General features: G+C 43.7%; 1 long non-coding RNA gene across 3 annotated transcripts in view; it reads left to right on the top strand.

Moving 5' to 3' along the window:
- The window catches only part of LOC307181196, a 569,873-nt gene that overhangs the window by 214,857 nt on the left and 334,334 nt on the right, over positions 1-20,682 (top strand). For all 3 annotated transcript variants that reach the window (XR_013826091.1, XR_013826092.1, XR_013826093.1), the window contains one exon: positions 7,810-7,891. This is a non-coding gene — a long non-coding RNA (uncharacterized lncRNA). The remainder of the gene's footprint in view (positions 1-7,809; positions 7,892-20,682) is intronic.

The raw sequence follows: 20,682 nt of genomic DNA, 5'->3' as shown, positions 1-20,682 counted from the left end.
CCACAACTTCTTTATCCATTTTTCACTTTCTGCGATGTTGAACTTGTACTGTAAACGAGGTTCTTGTAAACAGAGCCGATCCAAACTTTGGGGTGGCTGTGTCTTTTTGATTTTAAATTCCCTAATCTATAGGACCATAAGTGGAAGTGCCCTAGGCTCTGTTGCTTTGTTTTTTAGATGTTTCAGGAAACACCATACACTTCTCCCGAGTGGTTGTTGGCAATTTACATCCCGCCCATCAGCATAACAAGGCTCCCAGTTCTCCATGGCCTGTCCTGCCTTTCTGGAGTTTACACTTTTTTCAGATGGCCCTTTTGACCAGGGGGAAGTGAGACTTCATTGTACTGCAGATTTCCTTTGCAAGCTTGCTTGGTTGGCCAAAAAGGGCGTATGCGTTTTTTCCTGAATATATTCAGGAAAAAACGCATACGCCCTTTTTGGCCAAGTGCATCATTGTGGACGTTCTGCCTCTTTTCCTATGCTTTCAATGCAATTCCAGTCTACCTCCTGAAATCGGTTTCCTGCAATTCTGCCCCGCTTTCAAGTCCTCTTGGCAGCCTTACTTCAGTCTATTTTTGGACGATAGCTGTCATTTATAACTCTGCAGGTTTGTGAATTACAGTGCCCCTGAGCTCCTTTCTTCAACTCGCTTTCTTGTGACCTGGCCGCAACACCGCAGGATGGCTTCAGGCCCTAATCTGGTTCCGGCCCGGCATGCTGAGCCTTTGGTTAATTCCTCTTCCTGGTGGGAAATGAGAGTTGAATTTGCCCGTCCAGACACCTCCAGCTAGCCTCTCATTGGTTCTCGCTATTCCTGTTCATCTTCCGCAGAAATTGCAAACTGGGCCAAACAGGAGGTTAAAGGGACTGACTCTCCAAGTCGGGAGATTGTTAGTAAAGCGTCTGGAATGTTGCACCCGAGTACCAGGGGAAGAAAACTGAGACATATTTGAACACGTCTCCCGTTCACATGGTTGATCATACTTGGGTTCCACATGCATGTTTTAGCTGAAGGAAGAATACCTAAAACCTGGGTAGTTGAAACCCGTGGAATGGGTACCATGCAATATGACTTCAAAGGGTCTTCATTTGCTCACGAACCTCTCCAATCCTATCACTGCTGCGTTTATGCCCCTGTACACATGCTTGATTCTCTTTCGGAGACATAGCAATCCATAGGTTTTAAGATACTTACTAGTCAGGTACATTCTTAGGCGTTTAATATGCGGTGTTGAGTCCATTTCGTTGAGCAAGGAGTAGCTCTTGTCTATTCCATATTTGGCTTAAGGAACTTTATCTGTGCTCATTTCAATCTCTGGTTTTATGCAGCACCCCAACTCACCTTTCCCCTTAAGCAAGCATAAGTTGGTTTTCTAAATTTGAGACCCTGTTCTCTTCTGTAATTCATTTCCTGTGTAGCCAAGTTTCCATTCCGTGTATTACTGATATCTTATGATGTTTCTTTTTCTGTGTGACTTATTTCAGTTAGAATCATCATACCTGAATCCACTCATTGTGCTGCTAAGGGCCTGATGACACAGATTTCATTGCTGAGTGATATTGCTTTGTAAGTAAATACCACAACTTCTTTATCCATTTTTCACTTTCTGCGATGTTGAACTTGTACTGTAAACGAGGTTCTTGTAAACAGAGCCGTTCCAAACTTTGGGGTGGCTGTGTCTTTTTGATTTTAATTTCCCTAAGCTATAGGACCATAAGTGGAAGTGCCCTAGGCTCTGTTGCTTTGTTTTTTAGTTGTTTCAGGAAACACCATACACTTCTCCCAAGTGGTTCTTGGCAATTTACCTCCCGCCCATCAGCATAACAAGGCTCCCAGTTCTCAATGGCCTGTCCTGCCTTTCTGGATTTTACACTTTTTTCAGATGGCCCTTTTGACCGGGGGAAAGTGAGAATTCATTGTAGTGCAGATTTCCTTTGCAAGCTTGCTTGGTTGGCCAAAAAGGGCGTATGCGTTTTTTCCTGAATATATTCAGGAAAAAACGCATACGCCCTTTTTGGCCAAGTGCATCATTGTGGACGTTCTGCCTCTTTTCCTATGCTTTCAATGCAATTCCAGTCTACCTCCTGAAATCGGTTTCCTGCAATTCTGCCCCACTTTCAAGTCCTCTTGGCAGCCTTACTTCAGTCTATTTTTGGACGATAGCTGTCATTTATAACTCTGCAGGTTTGTGAATTACAGTGCCCCTGAGCTCCTTTCTTCAACTCGCTTTCTTGTGACCTGGCCGCAACACCGCAGGATGGCTTCAGGCCCTAATCTGGATCCGGCACGGCACGCTGAGCCTTTGGTTAATTCCTCTTCCTGGTGGGAAATGAGAGTTAAATTTGCCCGTCCAGATACCTCCAGCTAGCCTCTCATTGGTTCTCGCTATTCCTGTTCATCTTCCGCAGAAATTGCAAACTGGGCCAAACAGGAAGTTAAAGGGACTGACTCTCCAAGTGGGGAGAGTGTTAGTAAAGCGTCTGGAATGTTGCACCCGAGTACCAGGGTACGAAAACTGAGACATATTTGAACACGTCTCCCCATCACATGGTTGATCATAATCTAGGTTCCACATGCATGTTTTAGCTGAAGGAAGAATACCTTAAACCTGGGTAGTTGAAACCCGTGGAATGGGTACCATGCAATATGACTTCAAAGGGTCTTCATTTGCTCACCGAACCTCTCCAATCCTATCACTGCTGCGTTTATGCCCCTGTACACATGCTTGATTCTCTTTCGGAGACATAGCAATCCATAGGTTTTAAGATACTTACTAGTCAAGTACATTCTTAGGCGTTTAATATGCGGTGTTGAGTCCATTTCGTTGAGCAAGGAGTAGCTCTTGTCTATTCCATATTTGGCTTAAGGAACTTTATCTGTGCTCATTTCAATCTCTGGTTTTATGCAGCACCCCAACTCACCTTTCCCCTTAAGCAAGCATAAGTTAGTTTTCTAAATTTGAGACCCTGTTCTGTTCTGTAATTCAGTTCCTGTGTAGCCAAGTTTACATTCCGTGTATTACTGATATCTTATGATGTTTCTTTTTCTGTGTGACTTATTTCAGTTACAATCATCATACCTGAATCCACTCATTGTGCTGCTAAGGGCCTGATGACATAGATTTCATTGCTGAGTGATATTGCTTTGTAGGTGAATACCACAACTTCTTTATCCATTTTTCACTTTCTGCGATGTTGAACTTGTACTGTAAACGAGGTTCTTGTAAACAGAGCCGTTCCAAACTTTGCGGTGGCTGTGTCTTTTTGATTTTAATTTCCCTAAGCTATAGGACCATAAGTGGAAGTGCCCTAGGCTCTGTTTCTTTGTTTCTTAGATGTTTCAGGAAACACCATACACTTTTCCCAAGTGTCTGTTGGCAATTTACATCCCGCCCATCAGCATAACAAGGCTCCCAGTTCTCAATGGCCTGTCCTGCCTTTCTGGATTTTACACTTTTTTCAGATGGCCCTTTTGACCGGGTGAAAGTGAGAATTCATTGTAGTGCAGATTTCCTTTGCAAGCTTGCTTGGTTGGCCAAAAAGGGCGTATGCGTTTTTTCCTGAATATATTCAGGAAAAAACGCATACGCCCTTTTTGGCCAAGTGCATCATTGTGGACGTTCTGCCTCTTTTCCTATGCTTTCAATGCAATTCCAGTCTACCTCCTGAAATCGGTTTCCTGCAATTCTGCCCCGCTTTCAAGTCCTCTTGGCAGCCTTACTTCAGTCTATTTTTGGACGATAGCTGTCATTTATAACTCTGCAGGTTTGTGAATTACAGTGCCCCTGAGCTCCTTTCTTCAACTCGCTTTCTTGTGACCTGGCCGCAACACCGCAGGATGGCTTCAGGGCCTAATCTGGTTCCGGCCCGGCATGCTGAGCCTTTGGTTAATTCCTCTTCCTGGTGGGAAATGAGAGGTAAATTTGCCCGTGCAGACACCTCCAGCTAGTCTCTCATTGGTTCTCGCTATTCCTGTTCATCTTCCGCAGAAATTGCAAACTGGGCCAAACAGGAGGTTAAAGGGACTGACTCTCCAAGTCGGGAGAGTGTTAGTAAAGCGTCTGGAATGTTGCACCCGAGTACCAGGGGTGGAAAACTGAGATATATTTGAACACGTCTCCCGTTCACATGGTTGATCATACTCTGGGTTCCACATGCATGTTTTAGCTGAAGGAAGAATACCTTAAACCTGGAGAGTTGAGACCCGTGTAATGGGTACCATGCAATATGACTTCAAAGGGTCTTCATATGCTCACCGAACCTCTCCAATCCTATCACTGCTGCGTTTATGCCCCTGTACACATGCTTGATTCTCTTTCGGAGACATAGCAATCCATAGGTTTTAAGATACTTACTAGTCAGGTACATTCTTAGGCGTTTAATATGGGGTGTTGAGTCCATTTCATTGAGCAAGGAGTAGCTCTTGTCTATTCCATATTTGGCTTAAGGAACTTTATCTGTGCTCATTTCAATCTCTGGTTTTATGCAGCACCCCAACTCACCTTTCCCCTTAAGCAAGCATAAGTTGGTTTTCTAAATTTGAGACCCTGTTCTGTTCTGTAATTCAGTTCCTGTGTAGCCAAGTTTCCATTCCGTGTATTACTGATATCTTATGATGTTTCTTTTTCTGTGTGACTTATTTCAGTTAGAATCATCATACCTGAATCCACTCATTGTGCTGCTAAGGGCCTGATGACACAGATTTCATTGCTGAGTGATATTGCTTTGTAAGTAAATACCACAACTTCTTTATCCATTTTTCACTTTCTGCGATGTTGAACTTGTACTGTAAACGAGGTTCTTGTAAACAGAGCCGATCCAAACTTTGGGGTGGCTGTGTCTTTTTGATTTTAATTTCCCTAAGCTATAGGACCATAAGTGGAAGTGCCCTAGGTTCTGTTGCTTTGTTTTTTAGATGTTTCAGGAAACACCATACACTTCTCCCGAGTGGTTGTTGGCAATTTACATCCCGCCCATCAGCATAACAAGGCTCCCAGTTCTCCATGGCCTGTCCTGCCTTTCTGGATTTTACACTTTTTTCAGATGGCCCTTTTGACCGGGGGGAAGTGAGACTTCATTGTAGTGCAGATTTCCTTTGCAAGCTTGCTTGGTTGGCCAAAAAGGGCGTATGCGTTTTTTCCTGAATATATTCAGGAAAAAACGCATACGCCCTTTTTGGCCAAGTGCATCATTGTGGACGTTCTGCCTCTTTTCCTATGCTTTCAATGCAATTCCAGTCTACCTCCTGAAATCGGTTTCCTGCAATTCTGCCCTGCTTTCAAGTCCTCTTGGCAGCCTTACTTCAGTCTATTTTTGGACGATAGCTGTCATTTATAACTCTGCAGGTTTGTGAATTACAGTGCCCCTGAGCTCCTTTCTTCAACTCGCTTTCTTTTGAGCTGGCCGCAACACCGCAGGATGGCTTCAGGCCCTAATCTGATTCCGGTACGGCACGCTGAGCCTTTGGTTATTTCCTCTTCCTGGTGGGAAATGAGAGTTAAATTTGCCCGTCCAGACACCTCCAGCTAGTCTCTCATTGGTTCTCGCTATTCCTGTTCATCTTCCGCAGAAATTGCAAACTGGGCCAAACAGGAGGTTAAAGGCGCTGACTCTCCAAGTGGGGACAGTGTTAGTAAAGCGTCTGGAATGTTGCACCCGAGTACCAGGGGAGGAAAACTGAGACATATTTGAACACGTCTCCCGATCACATGGTTGATCATACTCTGGGTTCCACATGCATGTTTTAGCTGAAGGAAGAATACCTAAAACCTGGGTAGTTGAAACCCGTGGAATGGGTACCATGCAATATGACTTCAAAGGGTCTTCATTTGCTCACCGAACCTCTCCAATCCTATCACTGCTGCGTTTATGCCCCTGTACACATGCTTGATTCTCTTTCGGAGACATAGCAATCCATAGGTTTTAAGATACTTACTAGTCAAGTACATTCTTAGGCGTTTAATATGCGGTGTTGAGTCCATTTCGTTGAGCAAGGAGTAGCTCTTGTCTATTCCATATTTGGCTTAAGGAACTTTATCTGTGCTCATTTCAATCTCTGGTTTTATGCAGCACCCCAACTCACCTTTCCCCTTAAGCAAGCATAAGTTAGTTTTCTAAATTTGAGACCCTGTTCTGTTCTGTAATTCAGTTCCTGTGTAGCCAAGTTTACATTCCGTGTATTACTGATATCTTATGATGTTTCTTTTTCTGTGTGACTTATTTCAGTTACAATCATCATACCTGAATCCACTCATTGTGCTGCTAAGGGCCTGATGACATAGATTTCATTGCTGAGTGATATTGCTTTGTAGGTGAATACCACAACTTCTTTATCCATTTTTCACTTTCTGCGATGTTGAACTTGTACTGTAAACGAGGTTCTTGTAAACAGAGCCGTTCCAAACTTTGCGGTGGCTGTGTCTTTTTGATTTTAATTTCCCTAAGCTATAGGACCATAAGTGGAAGTGCCCTAGGCTCTGTTTCTTTGTTTCTTAGATGTTTCAGGAAACACCATACACTTTTCCCAAGTGTCTGTTGGCAATTTACATCCCGCCCATCAGCATAACAAGGCTCCCAGTTCTCAATGGCCTGTCCTGCCTTTCTGGATTTTACACTTTTTTCAGATGGCCCTTTTGACCGGGGGAAAGTGAGAATTCATTGTAGTGCAGATTTCCTTTGCAAGCTTGCTTGGTTGGCCAAAAAGGGCGTATGCGTTTTTTCCTGAATATATTCAGGAAAAAACGCATACGCCCTTTTTGGCCAAGTGCATCATTGTGGACGTTCTGCCTCTTTTCCTATGCTTTCAATGCAATTCCAGTCTACCTCCTGAAATCGGTTTCCTGCAATTCTGCCCCGCTTTCAAGTCCTCTTGGCAGCCTTACTTCAGTCTATTTTTGGACGATAGCTGTCATTTATAACTCTGCAGGTTTGTGAATTACAGTGCCCCTGAGCTCCTTTCTTCAACTCGCTTTCTTGTGACCTGGCCGCAACACCGCAGGATGGCTTCAGGGCCTAATCTGGTTCCGGCCCGGCATGCTGAGCCTTTGGTTAATTCCTCTTCCTGGTGGGAAATGAGAGTTAAATTTGCCGGTTCAGACACCTCCAGCTAGTCTCTCATTGGTTCTCGCTATTCCTGTTCATCTTCCGCAGAAATTGCAAACTGGGCCAAACAGGAGGTTAAAGGGACTGACTCTCCAAGTGGGGAGAGTGTTAGTAAAGCGTCTGGAATGTTGCACCCGAGTACCAGGGTACGAAAACTGAGACATATTTGAACACGTCTCCCGATCACATGGTTGATCATACTCTAGGTTCCACATGCATGTTTTAGCTGAAGGAAGAATACCTTAAACCTGGGTAGTTGAAACCCGTGGAATGGGTACCATGCAATATGACTTCAAAGGGTCTTCATTTGCTCACCGAACATCTCCAAACCTATCACTGCTGCGTTTATGCCCCTGTACACATGCTTGATTCTCTTTCGGAGACATTGCAATCCATAGGTTTTAAGATACTTACTAGTCAGGTACATTCTTAGGCGTTTAATATGCGGTGTTGAGTCCATTTCGTTGAGCAAGGAGTAGCTCTTGTCTATTCCATATTTGGCTTAAGGAACTTTATCTGTGCTCATTTCAATCTCTGGTTTTATGCAGCACCGCAACTCACCTTTACCCTTAAGCAAGCATAAGTTGGATTTCTAAATTTTAGACCCTGTTCTGTTCTGTAATTCAGTTCCTGTGTAGCCAAGTTTACATTCCGTGTATTACTGATATCTTATGATGTTTCTTTTTCTGTGTGACTTATTTCAGTTAGAATCATCATACCTAAATCCACTCATTGTGCTGCTAAGGGCCTGATGACACAGATTTCATTGCTGAGTGATATTGCTTTTTAAGTAAATACCACAACTTCTTTATCCATTTTTCACTTTCTGCGATGTTGAACTTGTACTGTAAACGAGGTTCTTGTAAACAGAGGCATCCCAAACTTTGGGGTGGCTGTGTCTTTTTGATTTTAATTTCCCTAAGCTATAGGACCATAAGTGGAAGTACCCTAGGCTCTGTTGCTTTGTTTTTTAGATGTTTCAGGAAACACCATACACTTCTCCCGAGTGTCTGTTGGCAATTTACATCCCGCCCATCAGCATAACAAGGCTCCCAGTTCTCCATGGCCTGTCCTGCCTTTCTGGATTTTACACTTTTTTCAGATGGCCCTTTTGACCGGGGGGAAGTGAGACTTCATTGTAGTGCAGATTTCCTTTGCAAGCTTGCGTGGTTGGCCAAAAAGGGCGTATGCGTTTTTTCCTGAATATATTCAGGAAAAAACGCATACGCCTTCTTTGGCCAAGTGCATCATTGTGGACGTTCTGCCTCTTTTCCTATGCTTTCAATGCAATTCCAGTCTACCTCCTGAAATCGGTTTCCTGCAATTCTGCCCCGCTTTCAAGTCCTCTTGGCAGCCTTACTTCAGTCTATTTTTGGACGATAGCTGTCATTTATAACTCTGCAGGTTTGTGAATTACAGTGCCCCTGAGCTCCTTTCTTCAACTCGCTTTCTTTTGAGCTGGCCGCAACACCGCAGGATGGCTTCAGCCCCTAATCTGGTTCCGGCACGGCACGCTGAGCCTTTGGTTAATTCCTCTTCCTGGTGGGAAATGAGAGTTAAATTTGCCCGTCCAGACACCTCCAGCTAGTCTCTCATTGGTTCTCACTATTCCTGTTCATCTTCCGCAGAAATTGCAAACTGGGCCAAACAGGAGGTTAAAGGCGCTGACTCTCCAAGTCGGGAGAGTGTTAGTAAAGCGTCTGGAATGTTGCACCCGAGTACCAGGGTACGAAAACTGAGACATATTTGAACACATCTCCCGATCACATGGTTGATCATACTCTGGGTTCCACATGCATGTTTTAGCTGAAGGAAGAATACCTTAAACCTGGGTAGTTGAAACCCGTGGAATGGGTACCATGCAATATGACTTCAAAGGGTCTTCATTTGCTCACCAAACCTCTCCAATCCTATCACTGCTGCGTTTATGCCCCTGTACACATGCTTGATTCTCTTTCGGAGACATAGCAATCCATAGGTTTTAAGATACTTACAAGTCAGGTATATTCTTAGGCGTTTAATATGGGGTGTTGAGTCCATTTCGTTGAGCAAGGAGTAGCTCTTGTCTATTCCATATTTGGCTTAAGGAACTTTATCTGTGCTCATTTCAATCTCTGGTTTTATGCAGCACCCCAACTCACCTTTACCCTTAAGCAAGCATAAGTTGGTTTTCTAAGTTTGAGACCCTGTTCTGTTCTGTAATTCAGTTCCTGTGTAGCCAAGTTTACATTCCGTGTATTAGTGATATCTTATGATGTTTCTTTTTCTGTGTGACTTATTTCAGTTAGAAACATCGTACCTGAATCCACTCATTAAGCTGCTACGGGCCTGATGACAAAGATTTCATTGCTGAGTGATACTGCATTGTACGTAAGTACCACAACTTCTTTATCCATTTTTCACTTTCTGCGATATTGAACTTTTACAGTAAACGAGGTTCTTGTAAACAGAGGAGTCCCAAACTTTTGGGTGGCTATGTCTTTTTGATTTAAATTTCCCTAAGCTATAGGACCATAAGTGGAAGTGCCCTAGGCTCTGTTGCTTTGTTTTTTAGATGTTTCAGGAAACACCATACACTTCTCAGGAGTGTCTGTTGACAATTTACATCCCGCCCATCAGCATAACAAAGCTCCCAGTTCTCCATGGCCTGTCCTGCCTTTCTGGATTTTACACCTTTTTCAGATGGCCCTTTTGACCGGGGGGAAGTGAGACTTCTTTGTAGTGCAGATTTCCTTTGCAAGCTTGCTTGGTTGGCCAAAAAGGGCGTATGCGTTTTTTCCTGAATATATTCAGGAAAAAACGCATACGCACTTTTTGGCCAAGTGCATCATTGTGGACGTTCTGCCTCTTTTCCTATGCTTTCAATGCAATTCCAGTCTACCTCCTGAAATCGGTTTCCTGCAATTCTGCCCCGCTTTCAAGTCCTCTTGGCAGCCTTACTTCAGTCTATTTTTGGACGATAGCTGTCATTTATAACTCTGCAGGTTTGTGAATTACAGTGCCCCTGAGCTCCTTTCTTCACCTCGCTTTCTTTTGAGCTGGCCGCAACACCGCAGGATGGCTTCAGGCCCTAATCTGGTTCTGGCACGGCATGCTGAGCCTTTGGTTAATTCATCATCCTGGTGGGAAATGAGAGTTAAATTTGCCCGTCCAGACACCTCCAGCTAGTCTCTCATTGGTTCTCGCTATTCCTGTTCATCTTCCGCAGAAATTGCAAACTGGGCCAAACAGGAGGTTAAAGGGACTGACTCTCCAAGTCGGGAGAGTGTTAGTAAAGCGTCTGGAATGTTGCACCCGAGTACCAGGGTATGAAAACTGAGACATATTTGAACACGTCTCCCGATCACATGGTTGATCATACTCTAGGTTCCACATGCATGTTTTAGCTGAAGGAAGAATACCTTAAACCTGGGTAGTTGAAACCCGTGGAATGGGTACCATGTAATATGACTTCAAAGGGTCTTCTCTTGCTCACCGAACCTCTCCAATCCTTTCACTGCTGTGTTTATGCCCCTGTACACACGCTTGATTCTCTTTTGGAGACATAGCAATCCATAGGTTTTAAGATACTTACTAGTCACGTACATTCTTAGGCGTTTAATATGGGGTGTTGAGTCCATTTCGCTGAGCAAGGAGTAGCTCTTGTCTATTCCATATTTGGCTTAAGGAAATTTATCTGTGCTCATTTCAATCTTTGGTTTTATGCAGCACTCCAACTCACCTTTCCCCTTAAGCAAGCATAAGTTGGTTTTCTAAATTTGAGACCCTGTTCTGTTTTGGAATTCAGTTCCTGTGTAGCCAAGTTTACATTCCGTGTATTAGTGATATTTTATGATGTTTCTTTTTCTGTGTGACTTATTTCAGTTAGAATCATCGTACCTGAATCCACTCATTATGCTGCTACGGGCCTGATGACATAGATTTCATTGCTGATTGATACTGCATTGTACGTAAGTACCACAAGTTCTTTATCCATTTTTCACTTTCTGTGATATTGAACTTGCACGGTAAACGAGGTTCTTGTAAACAGAGGCGTCCCAAACTTTGGGGTGGCTGTGTCTTTTTGATTTTAATTTCCCTAAGCTATAGGACCATAAGTGGAAGTGCCCTAGACTCTGTTGTTTTGTTTTTTCGATGTTTCAGGAAACACCATACACTTCTCCCGAGTTTCTGTTGGCAATTTACATCCCGCCCATCAGCATAACAAGGCTCCCAGTTCTCCATGGCCTGTCCTGCCTTTCTGGATTTTACACTTTTTTCAGATGGCCCTTTTGACCAGGGGGAAGTGAGACTTCATTGTAGTGCAGATTTCCTTTGCAAGTTTGCTTGGTTGGCCAAAAAGTGCGTATGCGTTTTTTCCTGAACATATTCAGGAAAAAACGCATACGCCCTTTTTGGCCAAGTGCATCATTGTGGACGTTCTGCCTCTTTTCCTATGCTTTCAATGCAATTCCAGTCTACCTCCTGAAATCGGTTTCCTGCAATTCTGCCCCGCTTTCAAGTCCTCTTGGCAGCCTTACTTCAGTCTATTTTTGGACGATAGCTGTCATTTATAACTCTGCAGGTTTGTGAATTACAGTGCCCCTGAGCTCCTTTCTTCACCTCGCTTTCTTTTGAGCTGGCCGCAACACCGCAGGATGGCTTCAGGCCCTAATCTGATTCCGGTACGGCACGCTGAGCCTTTGGTTATTTCCTCTTCCTGGTGGGAAATGAGAGTTAAATTTGCCCGTCCAGACACCTCCAGCTAGTCTCTCATTGGTTCTCGCTATTCCTGTTCATCTTCCGCAGAAATTGCAAACTGGGCCAAACAGGAGGTTAAAGGCGCTGACTCTCCAAGTGGGGACAGTGTTAGTAAAGCGTCTGGAATGTTGCACCCGAGTACCAGGGGAGGAAAACTGAGACATATTTGAACACGTCTCCCGATCACATGGTTGATCATACTCTGGGTTCCACATGCATGTTTTAGCTGAAGGAAGAATACCTAAAACCTGGGTAGTTGAAACCCGTGGAATGGGTACCATGCAATATGACTTCAAAGGGTCTTCATTTGCTCACCGAACCTCTCCAATCCTATCACTGCTGCGTTTATGCCCCTGTACACATGCTTGATTCTCTTTCGGAGACATAGCAATCTATAGGTTTTAAGATACTTACTAGTCAGGTACATTCTTAGGCGTTTAATATGCGGTGTTGAGTCCATTTCGTTGAGCAAGGAGTAGCTCTTGTCTATTCCATATTTGGCTTAAGGAACTTTATTTGTGCTCATTTCAATCTCTGGTTTTATGCAGCACCCCAACTCACCTTTCCCCTTAAGCAAGCATAAGTTGGTTTTCTAAATTTGAGACCCTGTTCTGTTCTGTAATTCAGTTCCTGTGTAGCCAAGTTTACATTCCGTGTATTACTGATATCTTATGATGTTTCTTTTTCTGTGTGACTTATTTCAGTTAGAATCATCATACCTGAATCCACTCATTATGCTGCTACGGGCCTGATGACATAGGTTTCATTGCTGAGTAATACTGCATTGTACGTAAGTACCACAAGTTCTTTATCCATTTTTCACTTTCTGTGATATTGAACTTGTACGGTAAACGAGGTTCTTGTAAACAGAGGCGTCCCAAACTTTGGGGTGGCTGTGTCTTTTTGATTTTAATTTCCCTAAGCTATAGGACCATAAGTGGAAGTGCCCTAGGCTCTGTTGCTTTGTTTTTTAGATGTTTCAGGAAACACCATACACTTCTCCCGAGTGTCTGTTGGCAATTTACATCCCGCCCATCAGCATAACAAGGCTCCCAGTTCTCCATGGCCTGTCCTGCCTTTCTGGATTTTACACTTTTTTCAGATGGCCCTTTTGACCGGGGGAAGTGAGACTTCATTGTAGTGCAGATTTCCTTTGCAAGTTTGCTTGGTTGGCCAAAAAGGGCGTATGCGTTTTTTCCTGAATATATTCAGGAAAAAACGCATACGCCCTTTTTGGCCAAGTGCATCATTGTGGACGTTCTGCCTCTTTTCCTATGCTTTCAATGCAATTCCAATCTACCTCCTGAAATCGGTTTCCTGCAATTCTGCCCCGCTTTCGAGTCCTCTTGGCAGCCTTACTTCAGTCTATTTTTGGACGATAGCTGTCATTTATAACTCTGCAGGTTTGTGAATTACAGTGCCCCTGAGCTCCTTTCTTCAACTCGCTTTCTTGTGACCTGGCCGCAACAACGCAGGATGTCTTCAGGCCCTAATCTGGTTCCGGCACGGCACGCTGAACCTTTGGTTAATTCCTCTTCCTGGTGGGAAATGAGAGTTAAATTTGCCCGTTCAGACACCTCCAGCTAGTCTCTCATTGGTTCTCGCTATTCCTGTTCATCTTCCGCAGAAATTGCAAACTGGGCCAAACAGGAGGTTAAAGGGACTGACTCTCCAAGTCGGGAGAGTGTTAGTAAAGCGTCTGGAATGTTGCACCCGAGTACCAGGGTAGGAAAACTGAGACATATTTGAACACGTCTCCCGTTCACATGGTTGATCATACTACGGGTTCCACATGCATGTTTTAGCTGAAGGAAGAATACCTTAAACCTGGAGAGTTGAGACCCGTGTAATGGGTACCATGCAATATGATTTCAAAGGGTCTTCATTTGCTCACCGAACCTCTCCAATCCTATCACTGCTGCGTTTATGCCCCTGTACACATGCTTGATTCTCTTTCGGAGACATAGCAATCCATAGGTTTTAAGATACTTACTAGTCAGGTACATTCTTAGGCGTTTAATATGCGGTGTTGAGTCCAATTCTTTGAGCAAGGAGTAGCTCTTGTCTACTCCATATTTGGCTTAAGGAACTTTATCTGTGCTCATTTCAATCTCTGGTTTTATGCAGCACCCCAACTCACCTTTCCCCTTAAGCAAGCATAAGTTGGTTTTCTAAATTTGAGACCCTGTTCTGTTCTGTAATTCAGTTCCTGTGTAGCCAAGTTTACATTCCGTGTATTACTGATATCTTATGATGTTTCTTTTTCTGTGTGACTTATTTCAGTTAGAATCATCATACCTGAATCCACTCATTGTGCTGCTAAGGGCCTGATGACACAGATTTCATTGCTGAGTGATATTGCTTTGTAAGTAAATACCACAACTTTTTTATCCATTTTTCACTTTCTGCGATGTTGAACTTGTACTGTAAACGAGGTTCTTGTAAACAGAGCCATTCGAAACTTTGGGGTGGCTGTGTCTTTTTGATTTTAAATTCCCTAAGCTATAGGACCATAAGTGGAAGTGCCCTAGGCTCTGTTGCTTTGTTTTTTAGATGTTTCAGGAAACACCATACACTTCTCCCGAGTGGTTGTTGGCAATTTACATCCCGCCCATCAGCATAACAAGGCTCCCAGTTCTCCATGGCCTGTCCTGCCTTTCTGGATTTTACACTTTTTTCAGATGGCCCTTTTGACCGGGGGGAAGTGAGACTTCATTGTAGTGCAGATTTCCTTTGCAAGTTTGCTTGGTTGGCCAAAAAGGGCGTATGCGTTTTTTCCTGAATATATTCAGGAAAAAACGCATACGCCCTTTTTGGCCAAGTGCATCATTGTGGACGTTCTGCCTCTTTTCCTATGCTTTCAATGCAATTCCAATCTACCTCCTGAAATCGGTTTCCTGCAATTCTGCCCCGCTTTCAAGTCCTCTTGGCAGCCTTACTTCAGTCTATTTTTGGACGATAGCTGTCATTTATAACTCTGCAGGTTTGTGAATTACAGTGCCCCTGAGCTCCTTTCTTCAACTCGCTTTCTTTTGAGCTGGCCGCAACACCGCAGGATGGCTTCAGGCCCTAATCTGATTCCGGTACGGCACGCTGAGCCTTTGGTTATTTCCTCTTCCTGGTGGGAAATGAGAGTTAAATTTGCCCGTCCAGACACCTCCAGCTAGTCTCTCATTGGTTCTCGCTATTCCTGTTCATCTTCCGCAGAAATTGCAAACTGGGCCAAACAGGAGGTTAAAGGCGCTGACTCTCCAAGTGGGGACAGTGTTAGTAAAGCGTCTGGAATGTTGCACCCGAGTACCAGGGGAGGAAAACTGAGACATATTTGAACACGTCTCCCGATCACATGGTTGATCATACTCTGGGTTCCACATGCATGTTTTAGCTGAAGGAAGAATACCTAAAACCTGGGTAGTTGAAACCCGTGGAATGGGTACCATGCAATATGACTTCAAAGGGTCTTCATTTGCTCACCGAACCTCTCCAATCCTATCACTGCTGCGTTTATGCCCCTGTACACATGCTTGATTCTCTTTCGGAGACATAGCAATCTATAGGTTTTAAGATACTTACTAGTCAGGTACATTCTTAGGCGTTTAATATGCGGTGTTGAGTCCATTTCGTTGAGCAAGGAGTAGCTCTTGTCTATTCCATATTTGGCTTAAGGAACTTTATTTGTGCTCATTTCAATCTCTGGTTTTATGCAGCACCCCAACTCACCTTTCCCCTTAAGCAAGCATAAGTTGGTTTTCTAAATTTGAGACCCTGTTCTGTTCTGTAATTCAGTTCCTGTGTAGCCAAGTTTACATTCCGTGTATTACTGATATCTTATGATGTTTCTTTTTCTGTGTGACTTATTTCAGTTAGAATCATCATACCTGAATCCACTCATTATGCTGCTACGGGCCTGATGACATAGGTTTCATTGCTGAGTAATACTGCATTGTACGTAAGTACCACAAGTTCTTTATCCATTTTTCACTTTCTGTGATATTGAACTTGTACGGTAAACGAGGTTCTTGTAAACAGAGGCGTCCCAAACTTTGGGGTGGCTGTGTCTTTTTGATTTTAATTTCCCTAAGCTATAGGACCATAAGTGGAAGTGCCCTAGGCTCTGTTGCTTTGTTTTTTAGATGTTTCAGGAAACACCATACACTTCTCCCGAGTGTCTGTTGGCAATTTACATCCCGCCCATCAGCATAACAAGGCTCCCAGTTCTCCATGGCCTGTCCTGCCTTTCTGGATTTTACACTTTTTTCAGATGGCCCTTTTGACCGGGGGAAGTGAGACTTCATTGTAGTGCAGATTTCCTTTGCAAGTTTGCTTGGTTGGCCAAAAAGGGCGTATGCGTTTTTTCCTGAATATATTCAGGAAAAAACGCATACGCCCTTTTTGGCCAAGTGCATCATTGTGGACGTTCTGCCTCTTTTCCTATGCTTTCAATGCAATTCCAATCTACCTCCTGAAATCGGTTTCCTGCAATTCTGCCCCGCTTTCGAGTCCTCTTGGCAGCCTTACTTCAGTCTATTTTTGGACGATAGCTGTCATTTATAACTCTGCAGGTTTGTGAATTACAGTGCCCCTGAGCTCCTTTCTTCAACTCGCTTTCTTGTGACCTGGCCGCAACAACGCAGGATGTCTTCAGGCCCTAATCTGGTTCCGGCACGGCACGCTGAACCATTGGTTAATTCCTCTTCCTGGTGGGAAATGAGAGTTAAATTTGCCCGTTCAGACACCTCCAGCTAGTCTCTCATTGGTTCTCGCTATTCCTGTTCATCTTCCGCAGAAATTGCAAACTGGGCCAAACAGGAGGTTAAAGGGACTGACTCTCCAAGTCGGGAGAGTGTTAGTAAAGCGTCTGGAATGTTGCACCCGAGTACCAGGGTAGGAAAACTGAGACATATTTGAACACGTCTCCCGTTCACATGGTTGATCATACTACGGGTTCCACATGCATGTTTTAGCTGAAGGAAGAATACCTTAAACCTGGAGAGTTGAGACCCGTGTAATGGGTACCATGCAATATGATTTCAAAGGGTCTTCATTTGCTCACCGAACCTCTCCAATCCTATCACTGCTGCGTTTATGCCCCTGTACACATGCTTGATTCTCTTTCGGAGACATAGCAATCCATAGGTTTTAAGATACTTACTAGTCAGGTACATTCTTAGGCGTTTAATATGCGGTGTTGAGTCCAATTCTTTGAGCAAGGAGTAGCTCTTGTCTATTCCATATTTGGCTTAAGGAACTTTATCTGTGCTCATTTCAATCTCTGGTTTTATGCAGCACCCCAACTCACCTTTCCCCTTAAGCAAGCATAAGTTGGTTTTCTAAATTTGAGACCCTGTTCTGTTCTGTAATTCAGTTCCTGTGTAGCCAAGTTTACATTCCGTGTATTACTGATATCTTATGATGTTTCTTTTTCTGTGTGACTTATTTCAGTTAGAATCATCATACCTGAATCCACTCATTGTGCTGCTAAGGGCCTGATGACACAGATTTCATTGCTGAGTGATATTGCTTTGTAAGTAAATACCACAACTTTTTTATCCATTTTTCACTTTCTGCGATGTTGAACTTGTACTGTAAACGAGGTTCTTGTAAACAGAGCCATTCGAAACTTTGGGGTGGCTGTGTCTTTTTGATTTTAAATTCCCTAAGCTATAGGACCATAAGTGGAAGTGCCCTAGGTTCTGTTGCTTTGTTTTTTAGATGTTTCAGGAAACACCATACACTTCTCCCGAGTGGTTGTTGGCAATTTACATCCCGCCCTTCAGCATAACAAGGCTCCCAGTTCTCCATGGCCTGTCCTGCCTTTCTGGATTTTACCCTTTTTTCAGATGGCCCTTTTGACCGGGGGGAAGTGAGACTTCATTGTAGTGCAGATTTCCTTTGCAAGCTTGCTTGGTTGGCCAAAAAGGGCGTATGCGTTTTTTCCTGAATATATTCAGGAAAAAACGCATACGCCCTTTTTGGCCAAGTGCATCATTGTGGACGTTCTGCCTCTTTTCCTATGCTTTCAATGCAATTCCAGTCTACCTCCTGAAATCGGTTTCCTGCAATTCTGCCCCGCTTTCAAGTCCTCTTGGCAGCCTTACTTCAGTCTATTTTTGGACGATAGCTGTCATTTATAACTCTGCAGGTTTGTGAATTACAGTGCCCCTGAGCTCCTTTCTTCAACTCGCTTTCTTTTGAGCTGGCCGCAACACCGCAGGATGGCTTCAGGCCCTAATCTGGTTCCGGCACGGCACGCTGAGCCTTTGGTTAATTCCTCTTCCTGGTGGGAAATGAGAGTTAAATTTGCCAATCCAGACACCTCCAGCTAGTCTCTCATTGGTTCTCGCTATTCCTGTTCATCTTCCACAGAAATTGCAAACTGGGCCAAACAGGAGGTTAAAGGGACTGACTCTTCAAGTCGGGAGAGTGTTAGTAAAGCGTCTGGAATGTTGCACCCGAGTACCAGGGTACGAAAACTGAGACATATTTGAACACGTCTCCCGATCACATGGTTGATCATACTCTGGGTTCCACATGCATGTTTTAGCTGAAGGAAGAATACCTAAAACCTGGGTAGTTGAAACCCGTGGAATGGGTACCATGCAATATGACTTCAAAGGGTCTTCATTTGCTCACCGAACATCTCCAATCCTATCACTGCTGCGTTTATGCCCCTGTACACATGCTTGATTCTCTTTCGGAGACATAGCAATCCATAGGTTTTAAGATACTTACTAGTCAGGTACATTCTTAGGCGTTTAATATGGGGTGTTGAGTCCATTTCGTTGAGCAAGGAGTAGCTCTTGTCTATTCCATATTTGGCTTAAGGAACTTTATCTGTGCTCATTTCAATCTCTGGTTTTATGCAGCACCCCAACTCACCTTTCCCCTTAAGCAAGCATAAGTTGGTTTTCTAAATTTGAGACACTGTTCTGTTCTGTAATTCAGTTCCTGTGTAGCCAAGTTTACATTCCGTGTATTACTGATATCTTATGATGTTTCTTTTTCTGTGTGACTTATTTCAGTTAGAATCATCATACCTGAATCCACTCATTGTGCTGCTAAGGGCCTGATGACACAGATTTCATTGCTGAGTGATATTGTTTTGTAAGTAAATACCACAACTTCTTTACCCATTTTTCACTTTCTGCGATGTTGAACTTGTACTGTAAACGAGGTTCTTGTAAACAGAGCCGTTCCAAACTTTGGGGTGGCTGTGTCTTTTTGATTTTAATTTCCCTAAGCTATAGGACCATAAGTGGAAGTGCCCTAGGTTCTGTTGCTTTGTTTTTTAGATGTTTCAGGAAACACCATACACTTCTCCCGAGTGGTTGTTGGCAATTTACATCCCGCCCTTCAGCATAACAAGGCTCCCAGTTCTCCATGGCCTGTCCTGCCTTTCTGGATTTTACCCTTTTTTCAGATGGCCCTTTTGACCGGGGGGAAGTGAGACTTCATTGTAGTGCAGATTTCCTTTGCAAGCTTGCTTGGTTGGCCAAAAAGGGCGTATGCGTTTTTTCCTGAATATATTCAGGAAAAAACGCATACGCCCTTTTTGGCCAAGTGCATCATTGTGGACGTTCTGCCTCTTTTCCTATGCTTTCAATGCAATTCCAGTCTACCTCCTGAAATCGGTTTCCTGCAATTCTGCCCCGCTTTCAAGTCCTCTTGGCAGCCTTACTTCAGTCTATTTTTGGACGATAGCTGTCATTTATAACTCTGCAGGTTTGTGAATTACAGTGCCCCTGAGCTCCTTTCTTCAACTCGCTTTCTTTTGAGCTGGCCGCAACACCGCAGGATGGCTTCAGGCCCTAATCTGGTTCCGGCACGGCACGCTGAGCCTTTGGTTAATTCCTCTTCCTGGTGGGAAATGAGAGTTAAATTTGCCAATCCAGACACCTCCAGCTAGTCTCTCATTGGTTCTCGCTATTCCTGTTCATCTTCCACAGAAATTGCAAACTGGGCCAAACAGGAGGTTAAAGGGACTGACTCTTCAAGTCGGGAGAGTGTTAGTAAAGCGTCTGGAATGTTGCACCCGAGTACCAGGGTACGAAAACTGAGACATATTTGAACACGTCTCCCGATCACATGGTTGATCATACTCTGGGTTCCACATGCATGTTTTAGCTGAAGGAAGAATACCTAAAACCTGGGTAGTTGAAACCCGTGGAATGGGTACCATGCAATATGACTTCAAAGGGTCTTCATTTGCTCACCGAACATCTCCAATCCTATCACTGCTGCGTTTATGCCCCTGTACACATGCTTGATTCTCTTTCGGAGACATAGCAATCCATAGGTTTTAAGATACTTACTAGTCAGGTACATTCTTAGGCGTTTAATATGCGGTGTTGAGTCCATTTCGTTGAGCAAGGAGTAGCTCTTGTCTATTCCATATTTGGCTTAAGGAACTTTATCTGTGCTCATTTCAATCTCTGGTTTTATGCAGCACCCCAACTCACCTTTCCCCTTAAGCAAGCATAAGTTGGTTTTCTAAATTTGAGACACTGTTCTGTTCTGTAATTCAGTTCCTGTGTAGCCAAGTTTACATTCCGTGTATTACTGATATCTTATGATGTTTCTTTTTCTGTGTGACTTATTTCAGTTAGAATCATCATACCTGAATCCACTCATTGTGCTGCTAAGGGCCTGATGACACAGATTTCATTGCTGAGTGATATTGTTTTGTAAGTAAATACCACAACTTCTTTACCCATTTTTCACTTTCTGCGATGTTGAACTTGTACTGTAAACGAGGTTCTTGTAAACAGAGCCGTTCCAAACTTTGGGGTGGCTGTGTCTTTTTGATTTTAATTTCCCTAAGCTATAGGACCATAAGTGGAA

Source organism: Stenella coeruleoalba, assembly GCF_951394435.1.
Source record: "Stenella coeruleoalba genome assembly, contig: scaffold_138, whole genome shotgun sequence".
NCBI classification, from domain to species: Eukaryota; Metazoa; Chordata; class Mammalia; order Artiodactyla; family Delphinidae; genus Stenella; species Stenella coeruleoalba.
Note: the sequence above shows the minus strand (reverse complement) of the source record. Positions and strands in the feature narration are given on the sequence as shown.